At 38.0% G+C, this 12981-nt stretch overlaps 1 long non-coding RNA gene across 3 annotated transcripts in view; it reads left to right on the top strand.

Annotated features, from left to right (window-relative positions):
- Positions 1–12981, top strand: part of LOC148215906 (uncharacterized) — a 75418-nt gene that overhangs the window by 16069 nt on the left and 46368 nt on the right. For all 3 annotated transcript variants that reach the window (XR_015796395.1, XR_015796396.1, XR_015796394.1), the window contains exon 2: positions 3170–3285. This is a non-coding gene — a long non-coding RNA (uncharacterized LOC148215906). The remainder of the gene's footprint in view (positions 1–3169; positions 3286–12981) is intronic.

The following is a 12981-nucleotide window of genomic DNA, read 5'->3' as shown; positions in this document are numbered from 1 at the left end:
ACAATTTCACCTTTTAATAGGAAATTTTGGTATGTTTCAGTTGGGTAAAAAACTCTCAACAAGGATCAAGGCTAAGTGTTTAAGTGTTTCAGAATCAGACTCAAAACAGAACAAAACAACAGCAGTTCCAGATCTATAAGCAGTGCAATCCACAACTGGGTGTTCTTCACATTTATTTTAATGCATGTATACATTGCTATACATTAACACTGAATATATGGAGTGGTTGATGCTCTGCTGTAATGTAAGATGGGTAAATGTTCTCCTGCAAAGAGTAAAGAAGATGACCTTGACAGAGATAGGCCAGATCCATTACCAAAGGGGGAAAATGGCTTAAGTTCAAAACAAGCAGAAGGTATGAGCCAGAGGTTTCCAAACTGTCTTGGTTCACAGCATCTTTATTGTCTCTGTAATTTTTTCACAGTACTCCAAGGCCAAAACTGTGAACTACCTTGAGCTAGTAATTTGCATTGTGTCCCACAGATGTCAAGTATTGTTGTGTTTCCCTCAAAAATTTAAAATAACTCAAAGCGTCCCTGTGGATTTGCTGCAGCACCCTTGGGATACTGTGATACACAGTTTGGCAACCACAGACTTAGACTAAAATAGGAATCCATACTGTTTACACCTGTACTAAAAGCTAGGCAAAGAGATGAAAATAATACAAATAGTTTAATGGGGAGAAATAATTGTTGATAAATCAATGTTTCAAAGAACAACTTCATGTAAATCCAAGCGTGTCTTCCAGTATGCTGAGATGGCTTTTCATGGTCACCAATAGTTTAGTAATCTTCAAAAAGTTAGTGTACAGTCAGGAAAAGTAGGGCTATAATAGTTTCTGCTAGATTGGAATCATTGAATAATTGATGCACGTACTACAAGAAACAGACTGGTGCAGGAAAGCTTTTAAGAGTGTACAGTCTTCATGTTGTATATCTAAGATCTTCCTTTTGGGTTAAAATAAGATGGCTCTGAGTGGTGATCAAAGCATGGGGGATACTAATGCTTTGCTTTGTATATTTAACCATTTCCTGTGCTTTGGGAATCATCTGCTCTGTGATAAAGACATTCTGCTCCAGTTTTGTTCTGTGTATGCCAGAAATTCATGTCCTGCTTTGCTAAATCAATCTTATCTTGATAAATCCTTACTTGCCCGTGGGTTATTTAAAACTCACACTTTTAGCAACTGTGCTAGTCTTGATATAAACTGGGAGAAACTTTTTAAAAAGTGAAATTTAAAAGTTTTCCATACTAAATGGGATTTTATTTATATATGATTATTTTATGACATTATAATATTATATGCACACATGTACTGTACACATATAAACAGTTTTTTTCACGCTGAGCTCAACTCCTGATGAATTCATGCATATCTTCATGTAAAGTTTTTGGTAGATCAGAACTGGATTGCTGTTATCTTCTTCTAGTTTTGTTCTGTTTTGTTGTTTAGTGTTTAGTTTACAGCCCTGATATTCTATGAAAGTCTTCTATCAAACTACTAATCAGGCCCAGCTTCTGAGCTGAAAGTCAGGTGCTGTCACTTTTTTTAATACTTAGGTATATGTTTTGCAAACCACAAAGCATCCAGTTTTAATCAACCCACATGCAGCACAATCTATGCAAGCTTTTGTCTGAGGATGTGTAGATAAAGCTTCAGCTTGGTTATATGCAATTTTTCTTTTTATCACATGAACCAATCTTTTCAATAGTGTCTTTGTGTCATTTTCTACTCTATTTTATCTTCCCCATTTTCTTTCTTCAAATGCATGTGAGTTACTGATCAGTTGCTGAACTGAATATCACCCTCAAAATGCTCCTACATTTGCAACAACTTGATTTGGATACTTACTGATAGTTTATATCAAGACTAGCACAGTTGCTAAAAGTCGAGTTTTAAATAACCCACAGGCAAATAAAGATTTATCAAGATAAGATTGATTTAGCAAAACAGGACATGAATTTCTGGCACAGTTCTGACACAGAACAAAACTGGAGCAGAATGTCTTTATCACAGAGCAGATGATTCCCAAAGCACAGGAAACGGTTAAATATACAAAGCAAAGCATTAGTATCCCCCATGCTTTGATCACCACTCAGAGCCATCTTATTTTAACCCAAAAGGAAGGACTTAGATATACAACATGAAGTTCTTCTGATCCCTTTGCCTCATCTACATCCCATTTTGTCTAGTTCAAGACGTGAACTCAACCCTTTTCCAATCTGTTTGTGATAAAATCAGTCCAGAAGTATCTACTCCACTGAAGCCACAATAATCCATATTGAACAGAAGCAGTTTCCTCAAATAAAATGGATCAGCATTTTTTTTTTAATGGCACCTTGCAGCATCATTACCAAAGGTGCAAAATACCTTTTAAACTGACAGTTGTTTCAGGCCACCAATAATCGTGTGTGTGTGTGTGTGTGTGTGTGTAAATATCTGTGCCAAGCTGTAGAGGAAGCTTATATATTTCTTTGCTAGCACAAAGTGCATAAGTATAAACAATAAATTTCAAGAAACTTTATAAATAAGGTTGAGTCAAAGGATTATTGACTATAATCAGTGGAATTTCAACTTTGAGGGGGGCATACTGCATGAAATGATTGGTGAAGTGGGAGCAATAACTTGTTCCCAGCAAAAGAACTTGACAAAAATGTTACTTTGCAAAGTCTGATTGGTAGATCTTGCTAATGTTCAGTTTGCTGGAAACAAATTTCCTCCCAAGATTTTCAAAGAATGTATGATTCATAATCAATTGGACAGAATGATGCTATGCACTGTACCACATAGCGAGAAAGTGCTAATACACTTGGTGATAAAGCTTTATTACTCTAACACTGAAGCCATCATTAAACAATTGCAATTGGGAGGAAGCTTTGAGACTTATAAAAGATAGCACACCATGATTAAGTTCAGCAAGATTTAAAATTGTGAGATACAGGAAAACAGAGGTTTGGAAGACCTATTTTCTGATCTAGAAAGTCTTCATCTGCTAAATTTTGCTGTTACAATGACATGGGACTGATTAATGTTCTTAACATTTTATATGTGAAGTATACAGGTGTGTGATTCATTTTCAGTCAGGTAACACAGAATTAACCATCTGATTAAAAAAAAAAAAAGCAGTGTTCCACAATCCAATGTTCCCCTATTATTGTTAATTTTCAGTATTACCCATGCTGGCTGGAGCTTCCAGGATTTTAGCAACATCTGAAGAGCCACAAATTCTCCACCTCTTATATAGAAAACTGCAGTTGTGTGGATTAAGTTTAGCACTTCAATATGTGAGTATGCATACTACTGGTGAATACGAACTGGCTGTGTACTATATTTCGAATATTTATTTAATAACTTGATAAAAATTCCAAACGGTGATACAGAAGCATCATTATGTACAAGTGTGATTGCCACACCTCAAGAAGAATATTGTAGAACTGGAAATGGAGACAGAAGATTAAGCAAAATGACTAGGAGCTGTTGCTATTCTCATATAGGGAAATTGCAACATTTGAGATTTTTAGTTTAGCCTAGAGATAAGAACAGATGGATTTGACTGAAGCTTGTAATGACTCATAAACCAATCCTTAAAATGGAAAATAGGAAGAGTTTTTCTTCCTGTCTCATAATTGTTCATAATCTCATTATCCTAAGGATCCAAATTCATGGTGGTAGATGCAGGACAGATGAAACGAAGCACATAGTTAGATTATGCAGAAGTCTTTTTAAAAACTAGGTTCATTCACAAAGGATTTATTAATAAACTCCTCCAGGAGAAAAGCAGTATTAAAATAAATAAAAATATAAAAAGGCCATTCATAGTCTCTTGCCATGACGGCTGCATATGACCCTATTATGTCTGTGAACAGCAGTTCTTGGGAGCAACAGCAGAAGAGGTTAATTCCTACTGGCGTCTTCAGTATTGTTTCCCAATGCAGCTACTTTCTTGCGATTACCTAAACTTTGCAATAATTTTTGCGTGTGACTGGCAGGTAAAAAGTAAAACATCTCTGATTGGGAAAAGTGATTAAGGCTTCCTGTCTTCTCTCTCAGGATTTTGCCTGCAAAGTGTTAGTTTAATTGTGGTGATCTTGCTGGACAGATGTAGAAAGGGGAAAGGATATTATATGACTATGTTCATGTGTGTGCAATTGAGCAAGCCTGTGACCATGCCTACTTCCTCTTTTTGTAGATTTGCAATTATTAAAAGATAATTCATGCTTTTCCTATATAATCAGGTCCTTCCTTCTGTTTATGGAACTTACTCATATTCACCTTAAACATAAATTATAGGGCAGCCTTATGATGTTTTTTATTTGGGTGCATGCTGGAAGTATTTTATTCACTTTGTGATTGTGCTACTGCATTTCACACTTTGTGATTCTGCTACTGCAGCTACACATCTTTCTGTGTGTGTATTGTACTTTATATTAAGCATATTTAAATACTGTATACTCACCAGGATATATACACATACATTCCTGCTTTATTTCAAAGAAGACTATACTAGTGGCAGTCTATATACTGCAAAGGGTAAACATTTAAACTTCCCAGTGATAACCAAAATAAGTATGCTATTAAACCCCCACGTTTTAATGAAGTCAGGGTGTTCTAGATCATGTCTTTACCCACGCTGAAGAAGCTAAGCCACGAAGAAGCACACTCATCTCTTCATTAGTTTTATGGTATTAGTGGCATTGTAAAATCAAAGTCCTTTAACATTCAAAATGAGTCTCGATTAGGCGTGATTCCCACAAAATGAAAAGTTTTACCAAACTGAGGGTACAGCAATTTGCCAGAAGCAAACCTGGAATATATTGGTTGTTCCAGGTTTGGATCAAAACCAAATCAACTGTACCTTGTCCTTCTCTGCCAATCTCTTCCACACACATTCTGAGTGCTGGCCTGCCTCCTCTTCCTCCTTCTTTTCTCTTACTTCAGCTGCTGCCACGTCACCCATCTCTCCCTCTCTCTTCCACATGGCTGTGCTCTAGCCACCCACAGATCTTCCCAACACTTTTATTTCTCTACTTCTCCTCAGTTCCTGCCAATGTCTTTGTCTTTTTCCTTCTCCCAACAGAACACTTCTACCCAGAATACATGTTTCAGTTTAGATACTGGCTATCTAAAACTAGCTGTTCAGTGCATAGAACAGGCTATGCATGGCACATATTGCACACCCCTAGTTTTAACTGTCACAGTTGTATTTAATATTCTTTTTCATTCAATCATTTCTCCAGCTATATCTTGTTACACTACAAGACTTTTTGGTTACTTTCTCTCTGCAATTCTACTCATGGTATACTTTGAGACTTCATCAAAACTACGCTATAAATAGAATGTTCACGGAATGCTTGTATGATGTCTGAAGATACAGTTTACATGAAGATCAGGTTGTATAAGCAGACAAATAAATCTAGCGGATGCTTCACAGTAGGTTGTAAAGACAGTCAAGCACAATTAAACTCATCCATCTGTTACCAATGCACTTAATTTGGGGCTAGTAGAAACAACAATGCTTTTAACAGTTCGTGCAGGAGGGTCACTCACTCTGTGATTTAAAGGGAGAGAATTATATCTGTATGTACATTGGAGAAAATCTGATTAACTATTATGAAAATAGTATGTTCTGTCAATATGTTATATAGTTGATCTGTATTAATTTTGGAAGATGAATTCATGAACTTATCCATTCTATCCAACTAATATATTCTATTCTAATATATAATTGTCTTCTATATATAGCTATATTTAAAGGTGATTAGGAAACAGCAAACAATATAGAATGCAGATGTCTGAATAGTGGTGTAGGTTAAAGAATTGTTTCATATGATGCCTATATTACCTACGCTACACTGATTATGTTTACATAGTTAATATTAATATTTCAATTTTTAAAGCTTGAAATGGTTGAGGCCCAACTTATTTGAAGGACTATCTTCATTTTATCAGCTTGCTCCTACTTTAAGAACAGCAATGGAGGCTATTTTTATATGCCCAATTTTTAGTCTTCTTAGTCGATCAGAACAATACAGTCCCCACTTCTGGAATGTGTTGGTAGCTGGTAAGGTCCCAACATTACAAACTTTTAGGAAACCACTGAATGCCTCTGTGTGTGTGTGTGTGTGTGATATAAAAAACTTCAACTTCAGTGAGAAAACATAGCATTAAGATCAAAATGCTTTTTTCCAAAAAATAGCATTGTAGAGACCTTTCTTAATTCCTGTTACAAGAATATATTACAGTGGTGGAAGAGTAAGCAACTGTTATCATATAGATGAGACAAGATACCACAGTGCCACGCACCGAAATCTAACTTTCTACTGTTCATGTCATCACCTTAGAACGCCAAATAAGAACAATACTGATATACAGCATGTTATAACGTGAAAATGCTGACACCTAACATACACATTTAGAAAATAAATCAGCCTTCTAAATTTGCTGAACTGGGTTATCGTTTATACTGGCAGGGCTATGAAAACTTAGTCCAACACATCATGAAAGTAATGAGTTGGAGAGTTAAGTTCAATGAGCTTGCAGAACTCTTCTGCCTACTTTTACCCTCCATGTATTTTTTAAACTTCTGAAGTAGCCATACATCTATGACTAACTAAAATGTGTCATACATTTTTCTGCATACAGTTTTAAGAAACTTCCTCTTTTGTACTTTTTTTCTACATATACCTGAGCTTCAAATTCTTCTCAACACTTTCTAGCAGTTGGAGGTGGGATGCAATGAAGCATGAGATAAAGTCTTTTCTCTGAATTAAATGGGGACTACTAATAATTTCCCTTAATAATTTTGTGTAGCAGTCCTGGTATTGCAGTGTAAAGATCACTAACAGTTCAGGGAACAACTGTCTCTTCCTTACATCTGCCAAGCCTCTTCACTTAGCAGCAGGTGATCATTCAATGAAAGTTTATTAACAGATTTCCTCTTCAGACTGCATCATGTAGAGTTCCTCGTTAGAGTGAGAGTCTGCCTTTCATCTTTAATGTGAAAAGCATCCATAGAAATACATTCTGCTAATGGAATAGAATTTTCTGAACAAATCCTATTAGAATGTCCTGAGTTATATTCTTTGTATCATTTTCATAGGTGTTGTTTTATTGTGATCACTGTGGGCCTTTGGTCTCAGTAGTACTAAAGGTGTAGACCTGGTTGATAATTTTCAATGTGATGAGTGAAATGTATCTTGGCAGCTGGCAGCAGCAGACAGCAGCTGACTGACTAGACTGACTGGGCTCAGAAACTAAGTAGGGTTGGGCCTTATTAGTACTTGAAGATCTCCACGGATTATACTGGAGAGTTTAAAAAAAAAAACAGGGAAAGGAACAAATAAACATAAGGAAACATATTGGTTTCTCCTCTGCCATGGTCAGATCACTCCCTGGTGAGCCTCCAGTTGTCTGGCACCACCCGCCTCCTTAGGGAGGCTGGACCTATTAGATCGGCCCACCCCAGGTGACTGATGGACCCAGTTGGGTTCCAGAGGGAGCTTGGGGTTGTTCTGGGACATCTTCTGCATGGTCTGACCACAGTCTTGGTGGTTGCATGGAATGGGAGAGCAGCTGCAGCTTTGGACCAGATCGTGCCTGAGTGGCCTCTTCATGGCCATGGTTCCTGTAACTCTCCGTAGTATAAGGAAGAGCTGAGGGAGCTAAAGAGGGCTAAGAGACACCTAGACCGCCGCTGGCAGAAGACAGGGAGCAAAGATGATTGAACATGAGCTAGAGCCACTATTAGAGCCCATCTTGTGGTGGTAGGGGCAGCAAAACATAAGGGTGGAGAAATAATTATGTTTTGCTGCCCTTACCACCATGAGATAGGCTCTAATAGCGGCTCTAGCTCATGTTCGATCATCTTCGCTCCCTGTCTTCTGCCAGCGGGGCTCTAGTCGCCCAGCAGCCCTGTTTTGGGTGACTCAGTCCCTCCTTATGGGGAGTAATATTGAGATTCACCTACAGGGTCGCTGTGAGGAATATGCTGTACATCTAGAGAATAAAGTAGCTCGTATTCGCTCTATGCAGGACTCTGGTTTAGGGCAGAACCAGTGGAGGTTATGGGGCTTAAGTCTTGCAAGGTTATCTGTGGGGAGTTTGATCCCATTGAACCCGAGGAAATAGACAGAGCCCTTGCAGCTGCTAGCTTGGCCATTTCGGTGTTAGATCCATACACCTCCTGGCTGGTTAAGGCTACATAGGGATGCATGATTGGTTTTGGGTGGTAGTTAATTCCTCTTTGAGGGAAGGGGGATGTGGTGCACCCCCTCCTCAAGGGATCATTGCTCGACCCAACTAATCTGGACACCTTTCGTCCAGGCTCCAATCTTCCATTGTTAGGGAAGGTTGTGGAGAGAGTGGTCATGTGGCAGCTTCAAAGGACCCTGGATAAAGCGGACCCCTTTCAGTCAGGGTTCAGGCCAGGGTACAAGACTGAGATGGCATTGATCACACTCTTGGATGACCTTTGGTGGGAGTGGGATGGGGGTAGTGCATCCATCCTTGCTCTTCTTGACCTCTCAGTAGCCTTCAATATCATCGATCATGGTATCCTTCTGAACTGGCTTCAGGAGTTAGGAGTAGACAGTACTGAGTTGCACTGGTTCTCCTCCTTCTTCTGGGCTCAGTTTCAGTCAGTGTTGATGAAGAGAGATCTAACCCGTGGCTCTACTTTCTGGGGTGCCCCAGGGCTTGGTTTTCTCTCCTTTCCTATTTAACATCTACATGAGGCTGCTGGATGAGGTGATACAACAGTTTTGAGTAAGGTATCATCAATATGCTGATGATACCCAGCTTTATATCTCTACCCTGGGCCCTCTGAGTGATGCTGTGGATGTCCTTTCCCAGTGCCTGGAGGCTGTAGGGGCCTGGATGGGGCACAATGGGCTCAACTCAACCCAAGCAAGACTGAGTGGCTCTGGGTATTTGGGCCTTCCAGTTACAAGGCTCTTCCATCTCTGGTCCTGGATGGGGTAGCACTGTACAATCTGGGGGTCCTCTGGAACTCACAGCTCCTGCTCAAAGAGCAGATGGCAGCCATGGCTAGGAGGGCCTTCACACACCTTTGGGTTTTGCGTCAGTTGCATCCATTCCTGGACTGGGAGTCTTTGCTCACAGTCACTCATGCCCTTGTGACCTCTCGGCTGGATTACTGCAACACGCTCTACATGGGGCTGCCCTTGAAGAGCATTTGGAAACTTCAACTAGTACAGAATGTGGCTGGATGAATAGTAAATGGTGTCAGATAAGTGACACATGTAAAACCACTACTGCATGAGCTGCTTTGGTTGCCAGTATGTTTACAGATACAATTCAAGGTGCTGGTTGTCACCTTTAAAGCCCTTCATGGAATGGGGCCGGGTTAGACTAAGGGACCATCTTCTCCAAATAGTTTCTATCCGTCTAATTCAGTCTGGCAGGTTGGGCACATTGCAGGTCCCATCAGCCAAGGAATGTTGGCTGGCAGGGACCAGGAGACGTGCCTTCTCTGCCATAGCCCCTGCCCTCTGGAATATTCTTCCTTCAGAGACTAGGATAACCCCAACCCTGTTGGCCTTTCATAAGGCCCTAAAGACCTAGTTATGTACCTAGGCCTGGGGGCCCAAATGTGTTCAGGGCCCTGTTTCGTGGCTATACTGATAATTATGGGATATTTTTTTCTCAGTTGCCATATATATTTATTTTGTGCTGTATGGTGCTTGTTTTAATTGTTTTTATGATTGTTTGCCACCCAGAGTCACTTGGTTGAGATGGACAGCTACAGAAATAAATATAAGCAAACAAACAAACAAATAAATAAATATGGACAAATCATTTATTCAATGCTGCTAAAAAAAATAAGATATGTTTATGAAATCACCAGCATAACTCCAACTTTTGAGCCCTGTTTGGTGCTCAGTAATTCATTTTTCTAGTAAGAGTCACTTGGCAAAATCAAGGGGTTAATTAGATTTTTAGTGGCCACAACATATGGCTGAGTTGCATTTGACTTGGAATATATCAAGTTGTGCAAGCTTGGGCACACACCTTCCCATGAAATAATACTGCTGAAATCAGTTGAGATGCCTTCAGAAATAACTTGTGTCCCTCACATAGTTACGGTCAAGTGCAAATATTTCTATTAATATTCAGATCATTGTGATTGAAACTTTTTTTCAGATTACAATTCAGATTTAGATAGATAAATAGTGTGTGTGTGTGTGTGTGTGTGTGATGGATAATATGGGAGAATATTCAGTCTGAAGGCATTTTTACTCCAAATATGTGAGGGTTTCCCTGCCACACTTCAAGGTTAACATATTGTCAGAAATCAAGCTTTAAGAAAGGTTGTGTCGGAGGAAAGCCAATCCATCTCAGCCCTTGAAGATCAAAGGAGATTGTGAGAAATGAAGCAAAGATTACAACCAAAGAATGAGTACAAACCAGAAGGACAAGAAAATCCATGGTATTAGTTTAAAGTCAGTGCAAGAGCAGAGAAGGAAACAAAAGACTTTGCTTGCAGTTGTCCCAAAAAATAACAAGGAAGCAAGGAACCTTTTGTACCTGTTAGGAATTTGTTCTTAAGCAATTGTTCCAATCAGCTATCTGGTCAAACAATATAATGATATTATCTGGATGTTGAATATATGTTCATTGTCCGTTCCCCCCCCTCCCCCCCCATATTTAAAATGCAGGACCAGGGACTGAAGTTATTTAATTGCTGACTTGATACCAGTTGGAATTGTACCCACTGTACATTTTTAATTATTTCTAAGTTGCTAAATTCACAATTAATTAGTTTTTTCCTTAGCATTGCCTGAGGCTGACTCAGAAACAGTAAACCAGACTTTCTGCTCTAAATTGTCTTAGAGCATTTTACTGTTTGATGAGTCACATTTCTCTATTAACTCAAGTATCAGTTGTTGAAGAAGACCAGCAGAGGGTACTGTTGCTATCCTGTGACTGGAAAGAGAATGCTGAATTGAACAGTTTTGAATGGGAAAACCAGTGGCAAACTTTGACGGAAATAATTACGTTTTCTCACATATTCACAAAATGCATATTGAACAAATTTCTTCCTATCCCTCGTGAAGAAATCACTATAAGAAAACAAAACTATACTTTTAAGTTGAAAACCCAGCTCATCTGTAATTCACTCTTCCTTAACCAAATCTTCTAATAGATAACATTGTAAGCAAGGCAAGCAAATAATTGGTTTGTAATTTCTTACAAATTACAGATTGCTTGCAAATCTCTGTCTTTTATATTAAAAATGTTCTACCAGTTTAATTCATTCTTCAGCTTTTCCAATTTGTAATATTTCATTAAATTAAATACTCAGTATTTCATGGAGAGTTGTAAGATGTTTAAGCCAAAATCCATTTACTTCCTCTTTTCCTGTTGCACTCCAATTCTTTTTTCCATGCTTTTTAATCAGTGATAATGTTATGATGATACCATCTTTTTTTGACTGAGCCGAAGTTCTCTCAATTGCTTTTATCTATTTTGTATCATTATTATGTTATTTTGGATTATCCCAAATTTCACCGTTATCAGGGCAAGCATCTGTTTGAAGTATTTCCTAGTAATGCTTTATAAAACAAATGCAGATTTTTGAAACTTCTGATTTTTTTTGAAATTGATTCATTGTATCTTCATATTCTTCAACTTTCTTTGAAATTGCCATGACTCATTGTTTTAATTCCTCTAAGACTTCTTTTATTGTCTTAGGGTCAAGGTTATATCTTTTCTGTAAAATTTTCTTATTATTTTTAGGGTCTTCTTTCCCTTCAAGTTCTTCCAACTGTTGATTCAACTCATAATTTATCTTTCAATTGAATTCTCCATTTTGGTGATTGATTCTGTTGGTTTTCTTTTACAGCATTGTATCCCAAATCTGGTACTGTGCTATACATTAGTTGATTAATTTTGACTAATATGTTTGTTTCAATATTTTCTATTTTGGAACTTGTATCTTTCAGACTTTTAATAGTTCTTTCTACTCAATTTTTTCAGTGGTCTTCCCTATGATTTGAATTTTTCATATGTTCATTCTATGTTTACTAGAAACCTGATGTTTGTCGTTCTTGCTCTATGTTTTCATGACTTTCATCATTACTTTAATCTGTCTCAGAAACTGATATAATTTTATTATTGTCTTCAATTCATTTGATGATCTTTAATTTCATTTGTTTTGTTATCATTATTAGCATTCTCAGCTAGCTGTTCCAGGTCTTTCAATTCAATATCCATAAAAGATTTTTTTCTAAGGATAAATCTTCATTGATCTGTTGATTGTTGTTCATCAATTTCTGGATATGGGAATTATGTTTCCAAATATCAAACATTCTCTTTTCAAATCCTCTAATGTTAGGGTTCAATTGGAAAGAGCATTTCATGATTGCTCAATTTTCTTCAACTGGCACATTTCTTTCACTTTCCTGGTTTCTCTAGTTACTTGCACCTGACCACCCTGGTTCCCTAGCAGGATAAGCTGAGACCTGTAGCTTATTTATTGACTGATGCCCAAGAGCCATAGCAGCAAAAGTGGTCCTTGTTGACCTAAAGAGTGACTGATGTGATATGGAGGTTTCTTTCATGTGTTCTCCTTTGAAAATGGCTTTGTACCATACTTTGTCTGGCCTTACCACCAAGACCTATCTGTTATGATATCAGTGAACCAACCAAGCCCCCTCATGAGGGAGTATCTGAAGCAAAAGATTTCTCTTAAAATAAGCTTGCTCCCAACTGCATCCCAAAATCTCTGGCTTCCTATTCCGTTCATATATGTAAATGAAAAAGGTGGAATATGATATAATATAATATAATATAATACAGCAGTGCAGTACAGTGTTTTTTTTTTAAAGGCACACAGTTAAAACTGAGTATTTTCAAAAAGCAAATTTCAGGCTTATAGAAATAAAATGTCTAAATGAACTAATCACAGTGTCCTTCAAGTTCAGCTCCAAGATAGTGACCAGATCCTGAAAATGGCCACC

Source organism: Python bivittatus, unplaced genomic scaffold (genome assembly GCF_059951505.1).
Source record: "Python bivittatus isolate LINGU-HERP-01145 unplaced genomic scaffold, Pbiv_v1 ctg000330_np1212, whole genome shotgun sequence".
Taxonomy (NCBI): domain Eukaryota; kingdom Metazoa; phylum Chordata; class Lepidosauria; order Squamata; family Pythonidae; genus Python; species Python bivittatus.
This window is presented reverse-complemented; position numbering and strand designations above follow the sequence as displayed.